This window comes from Anas platyrhynchos, chromosome 3 (genome assembly GCF_047663525.1).
Source record: "Anas platyrhynchos isolate ZD024472 breed Pekin duck chromosome 3, IASCAAS_PekinDuck_T2T, whole genome shotgun sequence".
NCBI classification, from domain to species: Eukaryota; Metazoa; Chordata; class Aves; order Anseriformes; family Anatidae; genus Anas; species Anas platyrhynchos.
The window spans coordinates 50057392-50078807 of record NC_092589.1 but is presented as its reverse complement, the minus strand read 5'-3'; the positions used below and the strand labels follow the sequence as shown (position 1 = coordinate 50078807).

General features: G+C 35.6%; 1 protein-coding gene across 2 annotated transcripts in view; it reads right to left on the bottom strand.

Moving 5' to 3' along the window:
• PRKN (parkin RBR E3 ubiquitin protein ligase) overlaps positions 1-21416 on the bottom strand; it is a 765547-nt gene that overhangs the window by 43828 nt on the left and 700303 nt on the right. The window lies entirely within an intron of this gene.

Below are 21416 nucleotides of genomic sequence, written 5' to 3'. Positions count from 1 at the left end.
CATTTTCTTAACTTTTGACTTCCTAGCTTCTCGTCCATAATATTTTTGTAACAGATTTTCAAAAGGAACTTGTTTATCTATAGCAAAACTAATGTCATTTCAGGGATAACTTGCAGGTGGTAACTGTGATTTCTTACTCCTCTGAGGCTATACAGTATTAAGAGACTTTAGCTGTAAGTGTGTAGGACTACAGATATGAGGGTATGATTTTTTTTTTTTTTTTTTACAACCAAAGCACACAGTTAAATCATTTAGATCATCAAGCCATGTCTGTGATTGTAGATCAGCCTCACAGATTCAACACACGTCTCTATTCAAATGTTAGTGTCATGCACTACCTACTTCTGTCATGAGTGTTTTTCATCTATAGTTTGACCAAAGGCTTTAAATTAATGCAGTACAAATGTGACCACCCTCAAAATGCCCATGTCTTTCCACTCTTGCAGACAGCCTAGCAAGATTTCCTGGTATGGTCTGAGATAATTTTCCATCTCAAAACAAAATGCTGCTGCTAAGCTTATGTGAAGAAAAGAAGTATCTCTACGAAGGTGGAAAATTCCTTTTTGACTTTGTAAAATTCACCAATCTGGTTACAATTCACAATCTGGTTACAAAGCAGTCTTCAGACTGCTTCAACGTAAAAGCAAAGCCTGACATGCCAGCCACTGTCCTCACCATCCAATGCTCTAGCATTGGGTCAAAGGAAAACTATTCTCTTTTCTTAAATTTCGTATTGTGCTACACCCAAATTGAAGAAAAAATAATAGCAGCTTAACTGAAGTGGAAGAGACCCTTGTTAGTGACATATTTTTATTTCTGCTTATCAGTTTGTGACTCCATTCTGAGCAATGCATTTGCCCACATGCTGGATTGACTCTGCGGTGCTTCCCATAGATGTCCTGTCCAGCAGGGACAGGGCAAGGTGACCTTCTTAAGACAGGGCTGTAGGGCAGCAAGGGGCCATCTGCAGTCTTCCCACAAGTCTTTGTCAAGCTCCCTAAGACATTTAATAAGGGTGAAAGCAACTGACAAGAACTTGTCTTTTTGCCTTTGGCTTTCCTCAGCCTAGGGCAGCTCTTGAATTTACAAGGGCACCAGCTGCTGAAAAGGCTTTACAGAAAGGCATAGCTGAAGAATGAAGCTTCCTAGAAGGTGAACACAGCTCTGGGCACAGCTGGGAAACAGACATGTTGCTGAGCATACATCTAGATTACAAATTTGAAATACCAGGACTTCGATTTCCCTTGGAGGAACTCTTGACCCAGAGGGAAGGTCTTTGGCTGAACTACCAGCAACCCCCCAAAAAAAAGAAGCAAACAAAAATGTTCCCTCTGCCAAAGACAAAAAAAAAAAGAAAAAAAAAAAGATTGAAACACTTGAGGGGATGAGGACTTCCCCAGCCTCTAATGGCTGGCAGCACAGTCCTGCCCCTATCCCCAATCCAAGATGAAGTTCAGGTAGCTCTGGCTGGCAAGAAGTACTATTAGAATGGACAAATGTCATGCCCTCTCTACTCTGTAGCACATCTTTACCTTCATGTACAGGAAAATCCTGTGCCCAACACAGCCCAAAATATGATGAAAGTAACAAAAGTAGTTCTGAAAAGGTTGTGTTCATTCACAGGATGCCTGCCAAGGCAGCGTGCAATCTGTGTGTCTCTTTTAATGCTCTTGACACCAGAGGAAAACGGAATGAGGGAAATTAAATCTGAAATAGCAAATGTAGGGGTTTTGAGTCACCACCCAGAAGCATCTTTTTATAGATGAAAACTGCAATCGTTTTGACAAGCAAAGTGCCTTTTGTGTGTGTGTGTGTGTGTGTGTGTATATGTGCGTGCGTGTGTATAATTTGACTTATCCGGGTTTGCTTTTTATAGATACTTTTCCTGGCCACAATGTCAGTTTTCTGTTTACTGCCTTTTCCAAGTAGACATCATTTGTTTCCATTTGTAATTAAGACATTAAAAATTACAGCAGTGTTCAGTCATAAAAGCCAAATTCTGTTATATCCTTTACTAGTAGTTTGTTATTTTACAAACACTGGGATAGAGGTAGAAAGCAAAAACATTTATTTATTGCATCACAGGAAATATGTTCTCCAGAAGTAAAATAACCATGAATTTCTAAATTCTGACTTTGTACTAGAGGTCACTTCCATTCAGGGTGGAATAGAAAATGTTATTTGCTACTCTTTATTTCTCTTTATTGCTAAAGAGTTTAATGCTTTCTACAAGTATTTCTGTGAAATATAACATGCAATTTGTTTTTGTGAACATTAGCACAAATAAAACTTGACAGAATTATATGTTTGCAATGGAAAAGTGAGCAAGGCCAAAATATAGTTAAGATCAAACCATATTCTCTTTAAAATTTAGTCCCTTTTTGAGGAAAAAGCTTACTGTAATAATGCATTCCCCATATGAAATACCACCTCTACCGTGAAAATGTTCTTTTCAAATTGGGCAATAATTTGAAAACTCAGCTGTGGAGTATTTGCAATACTGTTAATGCTCTTATGTAAGTCAGCATTCATTCACAGAGAATAATGTAGAAGGAACAAGCAATCAAATTGTACAATTCACTGCTTTGCTAAGCTCAAAATATTGAGTCCGATTACTTGTTATGCAAGTGCAACATCTGTATTACCAATTTTGAAAATATTTGACTAATTATGAAGATATAGTAACTGTGGTTTGAAAACCTATATGGCACACAAGGTCTTCCAATCTTACTCCAATTTAGTTTTGTCTGGCTTCAGTTTTCAGACAGTTCTTGTTAAACTCCTAGATTTTTAGATTTTACAGTTCTCTGATGGATTGTAATATCCATTTGGCACCTTCCCCAGGAAGGGGATCAATCACCTGTCAGGCTCTTTCTGTTTACTTAAACGAATTGAGCTGCCTCACATTTTAAGACACTTCTCTAGTTCTAGAAATTCTTCAACTCTTGTCTGACACCCTTCCTCCTCCCTCCCAAAATTTTCAACTGTTTCTGGTCATGACATTCCTGTTCTCACATCAGGATCACCTGTTCCTGTTGCATCGTGCTGTGAGGGCATGGGTACTTGCACGGCCTTCATGACCCACAGATACTTGTCAAGTCACCTCTTTCTTAAATGTAGACTACTATTTGGGAAGCAGTTGTATAACTGTGCATGTAGCTATATAAAAAAAGTGCCTTTGCTTGTGACCTCAGTTGCTGAGAATGACTGCATCTTTGTTTACAGTTCGCACTGGTCTTTGTGTCATCCACAAGTTCTGTGAGGGGTCATATCTACTCACCTCCAGATCATTGGCAAAAATGTGGCTTTGTACCAATGCCTGTGAAAGTCCAATGAAATCACCCCTATACATGATAATTTCTCATTGACAACAGCTTTTTGACATCTGTTCAGTACATTAGAATGTCATAAGTTAGTAAGTCAAACCCCTATAATAAATCACAGTACATCGTTTCTACCCGATTATATTCATCAACCAGATGTGTCATTACATCTGAGATTTAAATCAAATTTGTTGACAAGATCTCTTTATAAAGTCATGCTGTCTGTAATTCATTACTTTCTTGCCCTTTAATTCTTTATTAATTTAACTTCATTGGCACTTTCTTGTTTTTGTCAGGGACAGGCATCAGGCTAACCAGCATATAGTTACTTTGGACATTTTACTTGATGTTTTTAATAGGGAAAATATACTATATATTGCAACAATAACTAGCACTTCATCATTGCTTTTATTTTATTTTTACCAGGATTTACTCTGTTCCAAGATTTATTAAAAAGGGCACCAGCAGACTATAGATGTCCTTATCTATCTCTTTCAGTATTTCTGAATACATATTACTGCATCTACTTATTTAAAAATATTTACGCCGAGTACACATTTCTGCAGTCCTTCCATGTTATTAAAAGGCTGGAAAATCTGCTTCCAAAATGAAATACCTTATAGTACTTACAAATACAGGTCTGAAATATTTTTTGTACATTTTCTACCTTTTGGTGTACTATCAATAATTTTGCTGACTGTAGTTTAAGATGAGAATGTACCATACTTAGGATTTCTTTAATAACAGACGTACTAATCTGTTATTCTTATCCCTTCCATTTTTTTTTTCATATCTCCAAAACTCACAAATTTTTATTTACCTCAATCTTTATTTCTTTTTTTTTTTTTTTAATATATATTTTCAATATTTCACAACTTCTACTTGATATTAATTATCTATTTTTACTTTGTCATATTTGTTTTATTCTGCTTTTCCTCTGTGTTTTACGTCTGGTTTGGACAAACTATCAGCTGAAGCTCTCTTCTACCCTATATCTGATATAGTCAATAATGAATTATGTTTCTTGAATAACCATTACTACACATTAACCCATTTTTTAGAGTTCATTTTTCATTTCAAGAGCAAAAGTTTTACAATATTTATATTGCCAAACATGTAACATCTGCATTCAAATTCAGCAACTATATTTTGTACACATATTCCTTTTTTATTGTGCTCAAGAAAACACATTATACATTTCAAACCATTTGTATGTTCATGTAAGCAGTCATGCTGGAAAAGCCTTATAGAATAAACTATGTTGTAAGGAAGGAACAAGCCCTGTGATTTAGGTCCGTATAAGCATGTGCATTTCCTTACTGTGATCACTCTCAGTAAGTGCCTGCTGTCATTTTCAAACTATTCCTACGTCTGCTTCCTTACTAAAGTTTTTTACAATTTAATTAAATGGTTTTCTTCTTTGTCTTCCTAATGCAGCCTTGTTGTAACTTCCATGAAGAATTTAACCTCTATACTGGCTATTGTCAGGATGACAGGTTGAGAAAGCTAGTTAATACCTTACTTCCAATTTAGTATTTTATTAAAAATGAAACTATTTCATTTAGACTTAATATAAATGCTGAGCATGGAGACAAATTATTTATAAAGAAATGTAACTACATCTTTGCTTTTTGAATGATATGAACTTTTCCACTTGAGGCAGTATATTAAAATATACATTATATTTTATATAGTATATTAAAATATATTTTAATGGATTTGATTAGTTTTCTGTAGTTCCTACCCTTTCATTCTTTTAAATGTTAGTTGCCACCATCATGAGCTCTGTCCTTTCTTGATTCTGTTTAATCCCACTGTTTTCTTCATTAAAAACAGAATTAAAGCCGTCATTAACCTCTGACCACTGCCCATGAAAACACATTCTCTGATTTCCTAACCCTATTTACTTCTTCTTCCTTATCTCTAAAAGTCCAAAAGGTCTTTCTTGTGTCCTGCTCCTTTCTCCATAATCACAACTTTGGATTCCTTCCTTCAGTTACACCTTTAGCACTCTTTCATCGACTGACTTTTCAATCTGTCTCTTCTTTCAGGGTTCCCGTTCTTTTTTATCCTTTCTCAAGATCCACCTGTATTGACAATCAGAGTAAATCCTTTCCGTACCTCTCACTGGATCTCAGATGGAATCATTTAGTAAATTAGTATTTCATTATCTACATCATCAGCTGAAGACCTTAACAGTTTTGCACATAGTTGTTTCCGATTCTTATTAGGATTTAATTTAATTTATTTATTTATTTTTTAAAAGGCACTACAGGTAGGAAGGGAGAAAAGGAAAAAAGAAAAAAAAGAGGACTGGGGAATTGATTGTAATGAGGAAAGAATTTGTTTTCTTGTAGACGAGTCTATGAACAAAGTTTGTACAGATTTGTTGGTGAGATATGAAGCTGATCAGGATTTGAGATAGACCAGCAGCTGGGTTTGAACTGATGGAACTATAACATTGCCTTTGGGCTTCCAGAGATTAGAGAAGACTGTAGCTATGTGTATATGTGGTACCTCTGAACTGAGCTTGAAGTATTAGCATAGGGAAATGTGGCTGTCACCACTAAGCTCTGCCCTCTAGTGACAAGGACAGCTGCCTATTTCCTTCTAGATATAACTACTTATGTGTTTACATAGATAGAACATATGAATTCTAGTAAAATACTGCCCTTAAGTCTATTGACAACAACAGAACAATGTGTTCAAGTGTCCTTCCATTTGTGGAGGTGATTTATGGTCCTCAGCAGCATTTGTTCTCTTGTTCTTCTTTCCTGATGACTATGACCACACAGAAATCTGTGATAGGACTGCAACCCCCCCACCAAAACCCCTGTAGGTCCCCATTGACATTTTTTGAGAATCTCTTTGAACAGACCACAGAAAACTACAACATAGTGTTAACTGCAAGAGTAGCCTCTGAAGCTTTTTAAACTGAACCTTCACAAAGTACAGGGAAAGTAAGGAGCAGCCTGCACTAGTGGAGGGGTAAACTGGATGGTATTTTCCAGATTCGATATTTCAGAGGCTCTGAAGTATATTTTTGGGTGATTAAAACAAACAGTGAGTGTGAGAATTATAACTGCTTACATGTTTTTCTTGATTTTGTAAGGCATTTTGATGTACAAGGTTTACGGTCATATTCACCCATGATCACAAGTCACGTGTCTCAGAACCAGCGTAGCCAAAATTATTATTAGTCTGGGATGGGCCAGCACGCTATAGAATATACTTTAATAATTCAAACAAAAAGTGCTTGCCATGGCTATACTACAGTCCCATGCATGAGGGAAGATACTAAGACTGGGACTGTGTCACTGTACTTCATTAACTTGTCCCACATCTTAATCCAGATTGAACTAAACCCTGTGGCTGATTACCTTCTACCGTCTATGTTAATTTGTGTGGCTCTCTAGTGTTGTGCCTTCAGAAACCAAACATGATCCAGGAACTTGGATTTCCTTCCCATGTGGCTGTGCAAAATCCACATAGCAAGCAGTAAGAATTAAGCAGAGCAGGTTGTTTCACTTTTAATCAATTGCACAGGCATGCAGGACAGAAAATAATCCTTCTGCACACTTCGTTTAGAGAAATTAAAACTTCCTAAAGGATGAAAAATATATACACTTATCAACTGAATTTCAAGTATTATAATTATCCACAGTTATAAGAAAGCAATATGAAATATAATCTACCTTAGTTTTAACAAGGTCTAAACGTGAAAACAAGCTGGAACAGAAATTTACTGCATAAAATGGGCTCTATCAGTTTGCTTCTGTTATTTAAATACAGGCTTCTTAACAATACCCTTTATTTCCTAATCAGAGGAGTGCAGTTTTCAGGCTAAACATTTTTATTTTCAGAGTTATCCTATTTATGTTTAAACAGCAAAATATAAATACTATAGTCTACCAACTCACTTGCCTGGAACTGTAAAATACACCTGATATCAAAGACAATTTGACCATCATCAAAAAATCGTAAAAAAGTAAAAATCAAAATAAAGAACACCATTTTTTTTTCCATGTTGTTTCAGTTTTGAACAACTTGAAGCTATATAGAAGACCCCCAAAATAAGATTAACTGGTAAACTATTTTCATGTGCAGTATACAAGTTTCAAAATTCTCCAATTTCAGGCTTGTTGTGCTGGGATCACAGACCCATTTAAAATTAATGCACACATTTGTCACTTTACAAGTGAAAACAATGAATGCACTTGCAGATTCTGACTACATACCTTCAGAATTAACTTGTACAGACACTCTCTAATGCATGCACATTAGGTCCCCACACAAATGCAACTAAACTTTTGTGCACTATCAATTTGTCCTCTAGGTAGAAATCAACATTTGGAAGTAGGACAGATTAATGCTTTCCCCAGCTGCTTAAACTACTGGATTTTGCCCATGATGCTGTCTAAATTTAGTATCTTATTAAATTAAGTTTCTGAGAGGTGAAGTGACAGTTAGAAAGTCCTTGATACATTAGAAGTAGTGGCATACCAGAAAAGGAACTGACAGCCCTAATGTTCTTGGGAATATGAGAATCTTTAATTTAGAGTCACCTTGCATAGGTTTGGTTTTGTTTGATGCCCTTAACTGAGAAAAGCTGCCCCCAATATTGCAATCTTGTTTTATTAAAATCACTGTTTTCTGAGTTCAGTGTCAAACTGGGATTTTTTTATTATTTTTTTTAAGACATTTGAACAATTGTTTAAGAGTATTGCCCTAGTCTTTTATGCTGTCCTATATACTAAAATGTCCATTATAAAACTGATATCATATGATTGGAAAGCTTCTGCTTATATATGCAATAAAGGTAGTACTGTGTTTCCATCATGAAGGATGTGCAAATTTCTGCTTCAGTAAAAAAAAAATTATGTTCAAGATATGTTCGTTAAAGTTGATCCGTATTGCTGCAGATGTACACAACCTTGAAAACACTGAGAAGAGATATGACACTATGAAAATATTTAAAAATTGATATTCATAACGTAATTAAAATGCTCTAAATCTGAGTTGCAAGGCAACTTTTAGCTATCCTCAAATGTATGGTTTTCCCCAGCTTTATCTTCAATCTCTTTTTTTTTTTTCCCCTAATGAGGTACACAAATGTTTTTTTGCAGTTTCTTCAGTTTTCAGGGTCACTTCCGAATATTTTCTTTGCAAATGATCTCTGCTCTAGTTTGAGGTCTCTCTCCCCCATTTATTTCAGTTTTCACCGCTTGAAAGGTAAAAGTGTCCTGTTAACCTAGTCTAAAAATGTGTGTGGGTAGATGAGAATGAAATCAACATTGGTTTCATACTTCAATCTTATCTGGGATAGGGTTTAATAAAGATCTCTTTATAAAAATCATTGAAACATGGTTTAAAGTCAATTATTTATATGCCTTACACAGTGGACCTTTCTTATGTGATACAGTCAAAACCATAACTATATATCACAGACAAAAAGTATAACTGTAGATAGCATGGTAGGAGCACTTTTCTGGTAATGCTGGAGTAATGAAAAGATGGCCAAACTTGTGAATTATTTCCATTTACATTTCACACAATACCTACTAAATAATAATACCTACTAAATAATACCTACTAAATACCTACTAATAATACCTACTAAATAATACCTACTAAAATGTCGCTATATGACATCCTTTGAAAAAGTTTAACAACACATGGCCAGTGCTCATAGTTACACAGAGTTGACAACTCCTGAACTGTGGGCCATGTGAACTAGTTATGAGCAAACATTCCTAGTATCGATCAGTGGAACTGAACACAAATATCGTTTTCACAAACATCATCTTACTGGCAAACAGAGTAAAACACCCTGGAGTCTCACTCCAGAGGTTTGTCCTGCAAGATCAAATATGAGATTTTTTGGCAAGGTAACCTTACATTGCTATTGCTATCGTTTATCTGTTTAGAGATAAGAAGATCCAATTTCTAGAATTTTCAGCATGGTACTCTTTAACTGCATTTTCCACAAGGGATTAGAAAACAAATTTACCTTAAAAAGCTGTTGAAGATCTTTGTGCTTTCTGAGTATTCTGAATGTCTCGCATACAGCAATTCTTTGAACTTCGGCAGCTCCACATAAAGAGAGTACACCATCTGTACACCATCTACAACTAGTAGCATACTGTTAGGTGCATTGCTCACAAAGTGTTGCTACCAAAGGTAGCCAGAAAGAACAGAACCTGTTCCAAGGTGATCACAATTTAGCTTGCAGAAATATTCTAAGAAGTGAAAAATAAGCACGAGGGACAGATGGGCTGCAGTAAGAAGTAATTTAATTTAAGTATTTAAGATAGTGTGGCTACAGGGAAACTTGTTAAGTGATTTTTCCTTCTAATTTCTAATTTTAAGTTCTAAGTTCTAAATTTAGGGGTGTCCAGTATAATGGGACCTGTCAGGGAAGATCTGATTTGGATTATTTTTCTTCTCTTTATTTTTCTCTAAGTAAAATATAGAGGAGTAGTCTGAGAATGACCCACTGAGATAGAGAGTCTGGGAGACTAGTAAGATTATATTGGAAAAAAGTGAAGAAATACCTAATGAAGAAATTTTGAAGTTACTCCCAGTGAGAAGGAAGAGAAGGAGAAACAAATTAAAAACAGACACAGTGAAGCCACGTAACACACACCATGAATTCAGTGTTCTGATCTTTGTGAGGAAAATGTTATCCATATAACTGCTTTTTTGTTTTGTCATCTACAGCATACAGGCTCCTATATGGTCAAGCTATTTGATCATTACTTAATTATAGTAAAAGCAAATGAACTAAACAAAATTGAAGGGTTCTGGCATAAGCACTGGCCTGCACTGTTTGTTTACTTTTTCTAGCAGAATGGATGCACATCTGCCACTTCTTCCATAGGAAAGTCGCTTTACAGGCTAACAGATTTGCTGATGACACCACTCTGCTGTATAGAACAAGCTTAGAAGATATCCTGCCAAAACCTGCAAAATACTTTATCACTGCTCCTTTTGCATTTTGCAGGTTTGCATATGTTGGACTTCAGTGACTTTTCTTTGGCAGACATACTGCAAATTTAAAATCTTATAAAGGCTATAAAGATGACTGTATCTTTTATACAAGGTTTACATATCTAAACTATTGATTAACTGAAGCCTTGACATTTTTTGAAGAATTTTTGGTGCGGTTTATCTCTAAGTGAAGGTGACAAACAAATTATTCTCAGTTGAGTTTGAGATTTTTGATAGTAGATTTCCAGTTTCATAGAGAATTTACAGGTCCCAGCATGTGGCAAAAACCATCCATCATTTTAAAGGGTCATTGCTGGTAGCTGTGAATTCATCTCTTTCAAATTAAATGTTTTGACATGGGCTAAAACCATGAGTGATGCTTTGCAATCACTGTAGTCTTGGATGGTTGAATCAGGCAGCATTTCCTAAGTGTCATGAACCTTGGCCCCAGCACAATAGAAAACAGACACTTTCTTCTTTCTCCTTTTGAATCAGTTATATTAAAAGCAACTAAGACTTTCTCAAAGCAATCTAGCTATTTTCTTCCCAAATGGTGCACTAAGTTGTTAGCATCTGACATGTCAAGAATGTGAAAAACATAAAAGCCTCACACTTTCACCAGCACATCTAAGAAAAGCTGATGGAAAATATAGCTGGAGGGATTGGGTGGAGTAGACAGACCCTGTGTGACTCTGGCTGACTTTAATATCTAACAGATGGGGCTCCGTATCACTAGATACTTCAGTAGTGGTTCTGAAAGAAAATGCTTACTGCAGCCTTCAAGGCCTTTAATGTGTGTTTTTAAACGTGTTCAACTACAGCTGCCTTTGACTGCCTAGAGATATTTTCCATAGGTCTGAAGGGCTATCTTTTCATTTCCAACAGCTGTTTTTCTAGCCACAAGCTCAACATGCACTTAAATAATGAAATAATAATAAATAATGATAATAGTACTCTGAAGATGCACTGCAACACCCACCTGTCTTTCAAAAGCTGAAGAACACCATGAAATTACCTCTCACGCTACACTTAGTCATCAAAGCCTCCTACCACAGCTAGAGCCCTTAAGAGGTGAAGAACAAAAAGGGAGCCATTCTGGGGAATATGCCATTCTTCCTACATCCACTAAAGAGATCTTTTTCACAGTATAAAGCTCTTTCTTCCCCATAGGATCAGAAGGATGCTTACTGCATGGTTGTAGGTATCTGTTGATCTGAGGGGCAGCAGCTAGAAATGAATACATTATTTGGCTTGGACTCCCCACTGAGCACCACTCTTTTTTCTGTGGTTTAGGATACCCCAAAACCTCAACCAGCTATTGGGAATTTTCTAGTGCTCGCACAACACCAAAACTTGTTTTAAGACACCCAATATAGATGAGAAAAAGGCGTTAAGTTTTCTCTACAAGTGTTTGCCATGTCTCCAAATAGTAGCAATTAAGTTCTCTTCAAACCTGACAACTAATGTGACATGCAAAAAATCTGCTCTCACTAACATTAGTACAGAATCCGAACATACAGTAAGTGATTTAGCTCTGATTCACATCTGTGGTCAGCTGGATTCTCAGATCATTGCAATGGTTACATATTTTGCCTTGAAAAATGTCAGAATATTTCCATTTAACAAATATTTGTCATATCTGCATTGTCATACAATTGATTATTGCATCCTAGGGAAATAATAAAAATCAGTTTTTCATCACCATCTGTCTGAAAACAGCAATATAGAGTCGGATTCTTCCACAAGATGGAAAGCCTGATTTTCTTTTAGCATGGTTCTATATTAATGGACTCATTTACTCTCATCTGCTCTCTAAGGCTGATAGGAAGTTTCTTTCAAGGCACAGTGTTGAAAAAGTTCTCTTTCATCCTAATTACATTGTGTCCTCTTTTTTTTTTTTTTTTTTTTTTGAACATATACCTCTCTTTTTCATGCTCAATATCTTATCCTAGAAATAATCTTTCAGCTACTCAGATTGTTCTCTGGTGGAGTAAAATAGTGCAACACCACTACTACTTCTAAAATAATAATACTAATAAAAAACACATCTGTGGTTTTGCTTTGTCTGGTTCATAAGACTCTTTGTCATGATGTTGAGAGCCTCAGAAAATACCAGACTAGTCACTTAGTGATAATTTTTTTTTTTTTTCCCCCTCCCCCTTTCCTCCCATTTTCTTTTTTCCTGACCTTTTTTTAACTGTATGCAGAGTAACTTTGAAGTCATTGTTAAAATAAGTCATCAACAGGATAATAAACTGAGCTCCTCATTTCTTCCCACCAGAGTCAACCTTCCTGACAGTATTCTTTTTCTGAGGTACAGCTGGTGGCTGTATTAGTATTCTTGCAGTCTTCTATTTCAAAGAGTAAGACATATTTCATCCAACAAAGAAGCTTTTGCCCTAGAAAGGCTGATGGAAATGGTTTCACTAAAACCCATGTATGTTAAAAGACTTACTTATGAAGTCACTGTCTATTTTTTCTTACTAAAATATTGAATGGCTATGTGATCACTGAACTACTTCTAGAACAAGTTACAGTTTACCCTAAAAAGAAAACCTCCCTCATTTCAGAATTGCATGCCTGTATAGTTTCAAAAATGTATCTGTTAAGTCATACTTATGCTGAGCTGAAGCCTGTAAAAAGGGAGTAAGAATCTCCTAAACAACAAGACGTCTCAGGTTCTGCAGGTTTTGTTTGTTTGTTTGTTTGTTTGTTTGTTTTTTTAAGGGCTTCCTTAATGGTAAAGTCTACAGGAAATGAATTTAGATCAGTCACTGGTATCATTGACAGATTAACTGAGAATTAATGAAGTTCTACTATATTGTAAAATACTTAAAAATGCATTTAAAGCTTAACTTGACCCAATGATACACACTTACTTACAATATGTATATGTTGTTCCACGCAACTTGTTTTAAAGGATATATGAGTCAGATAGCTATTCTGTTTTTTAATCCAACCTCTCTGGGGCACTGCAAGCTCAACATAAAACATCCTCGGTGTTTTCTGAGTTGTTCAGAATGCCTAAGTATAAAACTGTTTTCTTTGTCTTTTTATCACAATAGCATCTTAAAAAAATTATGACATGTCTCTATAGCTTGGCAAAAGAAGTACTTGGCGGGGGTAGCAGGGACCCAAATTGTTATTTCCAGCTAATGCCTCCTCCTGATACAATCCCACCATTTTGATAGGAACAATGTTATTCTATCTAGAATAACCTATTGTGCCCATTGCATTACAGCTGAGAAATTAAACTTTTTCTACTGCTGGAATCTAAACAGCTGTGATCTAGGTTGTCTAGGTATTACACATAGAAATAAAACACTTAGTATTGTACAACAGCCTATTACAGAGATAAAGTGGTGCAATCCTGATAAAGTTATAGAAAAGGAAAAGAAACATTATTTCATTGTGAGAGTGTTTTGTGGATAACAACCAACAAAGCAACATTTATTTTGTGTGCTAATAATTAATGGACTGTGCAGACTGCAACTTTTTCTTTTTTTTTTTTTTTCTATATCATCTCTAACTGTCCTTTTTCTTTACTGTGCAATCAATTCCTTCATTGAAATTATCTTTCTCTTGTTCTTTCTTTTTCTTCTAAGTTTTGCTTTCAGCATGTGGTTTTCTTTAGAAACCCATATTTTAAGCAGCTTAAACAGTATTTTTACAAAGGTGATGCAGTTTTTAAGATGGTTATACTGTATAATCCCACATCTAACCTGCACCTCAAATAATCCACACTTTTAAAAGCGGGCTTTTGGACAAGTTGTACTTACAGAGAAGCTGTATAAAAGTTACAGAGAGGGCTATTTATTGGGAGACAGTTCTGGGAGATCACAAGCAGTGAAGACATGGGAGAAGCATGGGAGAAGACAGTCCTCAGACCTAAACTCCCATATGACTTATGCTACTGATGAATCACAGCTGTTTCTGTTCTTTCCTTTTTTTCTTATTATTCCTTGTTTTTAAGGAGATAGCACATAGGTAATGCTTATGAAAACATAACAATGGATTTTTGCTGGTTGCAATGTTTTGGACTGATGTAAGAATATAAGTTAAAATACATTTTAAAATGTCTATTTCAAAGTATTATCTAGTGGATTTTGTAAATAGGTATGTAAAAGACTGTGTATACTCTTTTTTGTTTCACTTGGACTGTCTTCTGAGATAGACTGAGTGAGGCAGATTTAAATTTTCAGATCTGAGGATAAATTCATTATGGCAGGAAAAATCCCAAGTGTCTGAGGTGCCTTAGGAGATTAGGTTTCAGATAAACACAAAGAAGATAATCCAGAAAAAAATAATCACATACATGGAGCTATAAGTATGAGATGAGGGAGAACCTGCCCTGGGGAAGGCAAATACTTGAGAGTGCAGGGACCAGCTGGGAAGGGTGTCTCTTCTCACACTGTGGCAACCCTGACCACTGCTGAGGAGCTGCATGAAGGAAGGGCTGTGTGGTGCTTAGCTGCCGGCCGGGTTAAACCACAATGCCCTGACAATCCTATCTAAATTAATAACAGTAACAACAGCTTTCGTCTTCTATGTTGTTCATCTAACCAAAGACGGGCTGGTGACAGCTTAAGTGCAAAACCCATTAAACTCATTCTGTGGGACAATAAGGAACAAATATTGATATTTTAACCTCTCCAAGAATATTCAGCTAAGGTAGAACAGCATTAAAACACATATTTTTATTCCTCACAAATCATTGACTACTTCTTAATCCTGCTTGGTGCTCATTTCTAATACTTAGCTGTACTGATTATGATAGCTGCATAGCTTTGCCATCTGAATTCTCAGCACACCACTCTTAGTCATCTTGCATTTAGTATACCAAGCCAGCTTTCTCTGCTTACATCATGATTGGAATTTAAAACCCAATTTTAATCTATTAATAATATCAGACATGTTTTTATAACATACCTTTGTTAAATATTTAAGGCAATAGGAAGACTTGCTAACTCTTTTTTTCCTTCCAGGCCAGACTGTGCCCTAAACTAATCTTGCTGATAGTTGGGCATCATGTTTTATAATTAGATTGTACTTTTTGCAAGTCTACACTACACTAGTGATGGGAGAACCTTGCGTTCTTCCTAAACATTCGGAAGTTATCTAAGACGTGCAGCTTTAATTTTGAGATTTCTTTTTCACAGATCTACAGCTACTTTCTAATAATGTTTTAAGATAAGATGACCTTTTCATGAGTCATGTAATGGATAGGTAACATTTAAAATAGGTAACCTTAAAACTTTTAAAAATAATTTTTCTGACTTCATGTGCATGTAATTGAAAGAGATAAATATGTAAAAATCATAAGAAGAAAGATCTTCACAAATTCAGTAGCTTTACAAACATTTTAATCTCTACTTTAAGACAGATAAAACGAGGCATGGAGTATCTCAATTTTTAAACAGGGGCACCTGGAACTGGACAACTGTTTCCACTTTCATATTTCAGGGCTATGTGAATTAATATGTCCCAAAAGAAGATGTCCCTGCAAAGAAGTCTCTGTTTGGGACACTGAATATCTGCATTTTGGTTTCCATTTCTCTCAGAGACTTTTCCTTTCATGTTGCTATGCCACAGTTTCCAGTGTAACTGCTTTCCGGAGCAGTTTGGGGATAAGCCATCTAATGTGAAAAATGTTTTTATATGCCAAGATGACAAATGCCACCAAGAAGCTATTGACAACTCTATTGACAAATATCTACTTATTTTAATAATGAATAATAGTCTATTATTTTTCATGCTATCATTTGGATTTTAGTGACTATTTTAGACACTCAAGTGAAAATATATCCCTCAGATATTTTTAAGATTTATATATTGACTGTAATAGAAGCACAACCTTTATACCAGGGCCTTTGTCTTAGAAACAAGACCACAATTACTCTTTAATAATGTTTCTTTTTTGATCTACAAATTCAAGGTCTGAAAGTTTATACAAACACAGAAGGGAAGGATTAATATGAACTCCTGATTTTAAAATAATAAATTATTCTATTAATTATTTCTATTAAAGTAATAATATTAAATGAACAATGTCTTAATAATATAATTAATACAACATAGCTTACTATTCACACATTCTAAATGCATATACAATTTTATTCTTTTGGTGTACTTGTCAAAATGGACAAAAAATGTATATATATTCATTCTTATCCCCAGGCAGCTCTTAAATGTGATATGAAAAAGAAATCACATATGGTAATAAGTATCAAAGAAATGCTACCATAAAAACCTATCTCTTTATATTAAAATCCCTTTTTGATCTGGAAAGGAAGTAATAGAAAACCCAGCAAATAGTTTACAAACTTATGTGAGGCTTGAAAATATTTGTCATGTAAGCTCAGACACATCTATCATTAGAGGTCAGCAGTGAAAAAGAAAACAGATTCCCAGAAGCCCCAAAGAAAAATGTTCTTGAAACAGCAAGGTCACGCAGTCGTGTGTACTCAAGAAACAGAGAGGTCTATCACATCAAACAGTGACAATATGTGTACTATTCAAGCTTGAAGGAGGGTGGTGGTTAGCCTCAACATTGGAGTGCTTTTTCTGTCTAGATACATCTCGACGGCATTTTCCTCTTTTCATGCATGCTAAAGCCAAATCTAATTCCTTCCTTAGTTTGGCTGGGTCAACTTTATCCTCATGGGAGGTAGCATAATTCCAATGGCAAAACAATTTGCCCAGGAAAGCAAAAGAGTGTTCTGTGAAAAGAAAAAAAATCTGCCGTGTATGGAGGAGCCCACACAAGATCTACATACCATTTAAGTCCTGCTTAAATCTTTGTGCCAGGTGAATTAAATGGACACATTGTCAAAAGCATGAGAAAGCAATTGCATAATTCAGAAGTAGAAAAACAGAAATTCGGAAGTATATTTTGTCATTATTCATATTAGTGTAGCACGTGTATAAGAATTGTGGATATACCTTTGTGTAGTTAATCAAAGGCCTGGTTCAGCTTCCCTCAGTGGAAATTGCTGAGCTGCTATGCTGGGATCCACATGGCCTTGGCTTGCTGCCCCTGTGTTTAGACCTATGTGTCCACACTTATAGTGCAAACTCCTCAGCATCTCACTGAAGGGCTGAGGCTCCTTATGTACAGCTTGTCTCTCTAACAAATGAACAGAGACTTCATAGAAGGTTCTGACTCAGTTAGTTTCTATTTAATACATGAAATGTATAAACGCATACAGATATTTGCTAGGAAGAAACTTTCTCAGTGTACTAGAACTCACTCTTGCATCTTTCAAGTTGAATAGTTCACCTTTGGTGAGAGTCAGGACTTCCCCCACCTCAGTGGGGTCCCAAAGCAAATGATCTCTATATGTATTTCCACTGAGGAAAATGTTTGGAGAGGTAGAACAGTCTTTGTGCTTTTATAACCTTCCACTTTTCCATGACACAAATTCCTGATCCACCTGACAGATTAATACATATTACTTATAGCCCACATCACTGCTGCTAAGCTAACTGTCTTGCACAGAACCAACCGATGAATTACACATCTGAATCAATCCTTCTCAGGGATAGAACACCTGAAAGCAAACTCTTGTTGCCACTCCTGTGCCCATGCTTCCTGGAAAGAAATAATCCTCAACATAAGCCAGAACACATAAAATGACTGTAAACAGATCATCCAAGACATCACCCTTGCCATGAGACATTTTTTTTTTTGGTGGTATTCTTTTTTTTTTTTTTTTTTTTTTTTTTACCATGTAAATTCCAAGATAAATATCTCTCAAACATTTTTTTTGAGATCTCAGTCATGACCAGCCTCTTAATGACCACTTATGATTTCATACTGTATTTAAATATTCCTATCCACCTTTTTTCTATATTACATATTTTTTCCCATTTCTACCTGAATCATATTAAATAGTACTACCACTTCTGCATGTCAAACTACCTTATTTTGATGACTCCTGCATCACGCAGTTTTTTTTTTTTTTTTTTAATTGTCATAGACAACCACTGATAACATAAAATAACTATCGTATAGAGATATGTGAAACTACACCTTAACATCTTGACATCTGCACTAGGTGCCTGGCATTCATATTAGCATGGCAGTGTACAAAGCATGACACTGTTATATTACCTTAAGTAGTAAAAAAGATTAATGCACTGTATCTCTTTATATCATCACACAGAAAATAAGATCTTAATCCTGTTTTCTGTGTGGGGCAAGAAGTTCTCACTTCTTAGTGCTTCTATTCTAATTCTTACACATTTGCTTGATTGCTCTCAGTATTAATACTGCAATGCTTATTTAAGATTTTCTCCCATAGAAAAACTGTTTGTTCAACCTTCTCTCATTGTAAGAAATGTAATATACCTTCCTCTCACTTTCACCATCATACAACTCATTTCTTCAAGTTGTTTCTCAACTCATTGCCTTCTGAGCCTTCATTAAACCCTCTGCCTAGTATTCCTCCTGACTGCTGGCATATTCCTCATTCTTTTTCAGAACCTCCTTCTCCTTTCTGTCTTTTTATAGCCTATGTTGAAAATCGAATTTCCATTTTCATTCCCTTTGGCTTGTTGGGACCTTAGATTTTGCTGACTCTTCTCAAAACTACTGTCCTTCCTTTGATTCCATAACTCTATCCTCCTTGTGCTCTCTAGGAAAAGTCTAATTATACCATCAGCCTCTTCAGCCTGCACATCTTGAGCACTCTCATTACCCTTTTTCACCTTTTTTTAAATTTTTTTAATATATTTTTTTCTTTTTTGTAATAGTTCTAAGGACTTTGTCCTTAACTCTACTTTCCTCTCTTTGTACAATATATTTTGGGGTGATTTAATCTGTAGCCATACTTAATGTTAAAGTTCATATATCTACTTAATGTGCCCCATACTGCCTCTGCCATACACACTAAATTTCTAATATTTCTCCAATGTCTCCTCTTGGATTCCGAGTTGTGCCATGAAGTTAAATATATTTAAATTAGAGCTTGTTATTTTTCTCTCTACTGTATCTCTTCATTACTGTGGGCAAAATAACTATCCTTAGATGTGTAACTTGGTACTCACCGTTCATTTTTATGTCTTTCATTTCTTTGTGGTGCTTTGAAGTGTTTTTCTTATCTGTACACATATCTAGAAATGTTTGGGGAGAGCTGTGTTGGCTTGTGCTCAGATTAATCAAAGTATCCTTTTTTTTTTTTTTTTTCCTGCTTCCATTCAGATTGCTGCTGCAGAGATCATCCACCTAAACAGTGCCTTTAATTATGTCACTCTCCCTCTGCATCCTCCTTCACCTCTTTATTCTTTACCATATTTAGCAGAAGCTATTTGCCATCTCTTCCAAGACCTTTCATAGACTATTCTTTCTTTACATAACATTTGTCATTTACCAACACAGAATATTGATTCCCATTCCTATCTGTGCACTGTGATAATGTTGGTCTCAATCATCCAATCATCTTACTGCTTTCTACCTTTGTGCCCTTCCTGCTCAAAAAAGCTCCCTATAAATAGCCACACAGAATTTCTTTCTCCCGTTTCATATCCTTGACAGTGAAACATCTGTGTGCTCTAATGTCTACCTACAAAAATAGTTGAGAGCAATTAGGACACTCATCCGCTGAGACTCCTGCTAGTTGTCCTGTTGCATTATTTCCCATGTATCCTCACTTCTCTATCTCCATCTGTTGTCTTATGTCTTATCCTTTTTGTTGTTGTTTTGTTACTTTGATATTTATTAGAATGGGATGTATTCTTTGACTAGTACATATAAATTTCATGGCACAAAAAACTGCATATGTCTGACTACAGATGTAAGTTGGTATACTTGAGATCAGAGAGGAAGCAAAGATAGATTAATAAGGTTAGAGTTTCCAACTCAGTATATCTACTTATATCTTTATTATTGTTGATTAATATATAAAACTCCTTTCAAAACAACTTGAAATTGCAACTGCTCTAGAAAGACTTAAATTTATATGTGTACATATATATATATATGTTTATAAATAAGACAAATCTGACCAAACAACAACAACAACAAAGAACCAAAACATACCATTCTTATGTCCTTCCCCATCCATTCTCACAAAATCCTACCAAAGATACAAAGTCCGTATTAGCAACAATCCAAAATGGATTTATTCTGATAATACTGCCTTGGCAATTGCCTGTCACTATCATTAGCAAGCCTATAGGAGACATTGTTTAAAATCTATAGCTGTATACTTAGAGAAATCAAAAGCTTTCCAAAGCACGTTGACACACTCTGGTTCTTTGCCCTAAATGACAACAACGAGATGTCCAGGATACTTTCTGAGCAGACAACAGAACAAAAAGCACACAGCTCTGTAATTAGGTGTAAATCCTTTGGCTGAATGAAAGGCTATAATGGAGACCGAAAATGGAGTTTGGAAATCCAGAGCTTCACATTGTCAATGCTACACATTATAACCAAGAACGTTAGGGAGTCTATTATATAGCGGCAACCACACGCCCACACAATAAAAGCAGTGCGCTTATGTTGTCTTTCCTTTGTAAAGCTTTCTGGAAAAAATGATAATAATAAAAACATATAGAGCAATTTTGAGTCAGGATTTCAAAGCCTGAAAAATCATTATCTGACACAGGGAGAGCTATCATATGGAAAATGACTACCTTCAGTATTACCTTGAATGCTTGGAATGCTTTATAGAAAAATGAGAAACATTTTTTTTCTTATTACTAAGCTTTCAAAAAAAAATGTATATGTGCAGTATCATTCTAGTAGAAAGAGCAGAAAGAGCAGCACTTAGCTCCACGGTGCACCAGACACTCAGATGCCCAGGTGATAAACGCTATCAGCCATTTGCAGGAAGTCCGGCCAGTCTGACTGACTGTTGGGAACTTCTGATAATGTCTTCACAATTTAGAAAGGTCCTTTCATTTTCATCATCTTTTTGAGGAAGGAAGACTGAAATTTTAATTAAAACTAAAAGAAAAAAAAAAAAGGGAAAACGACCTTTCAGCACTAAAACACTAGTTAGCAAGGCTTTATCTAGCTGTGCTTCCTCCTGTCTTTGAAATCCTGGCATGTTACCAGGGCAATATGACTCTTATTTACTGCAAAACAGTAGCCTGTCT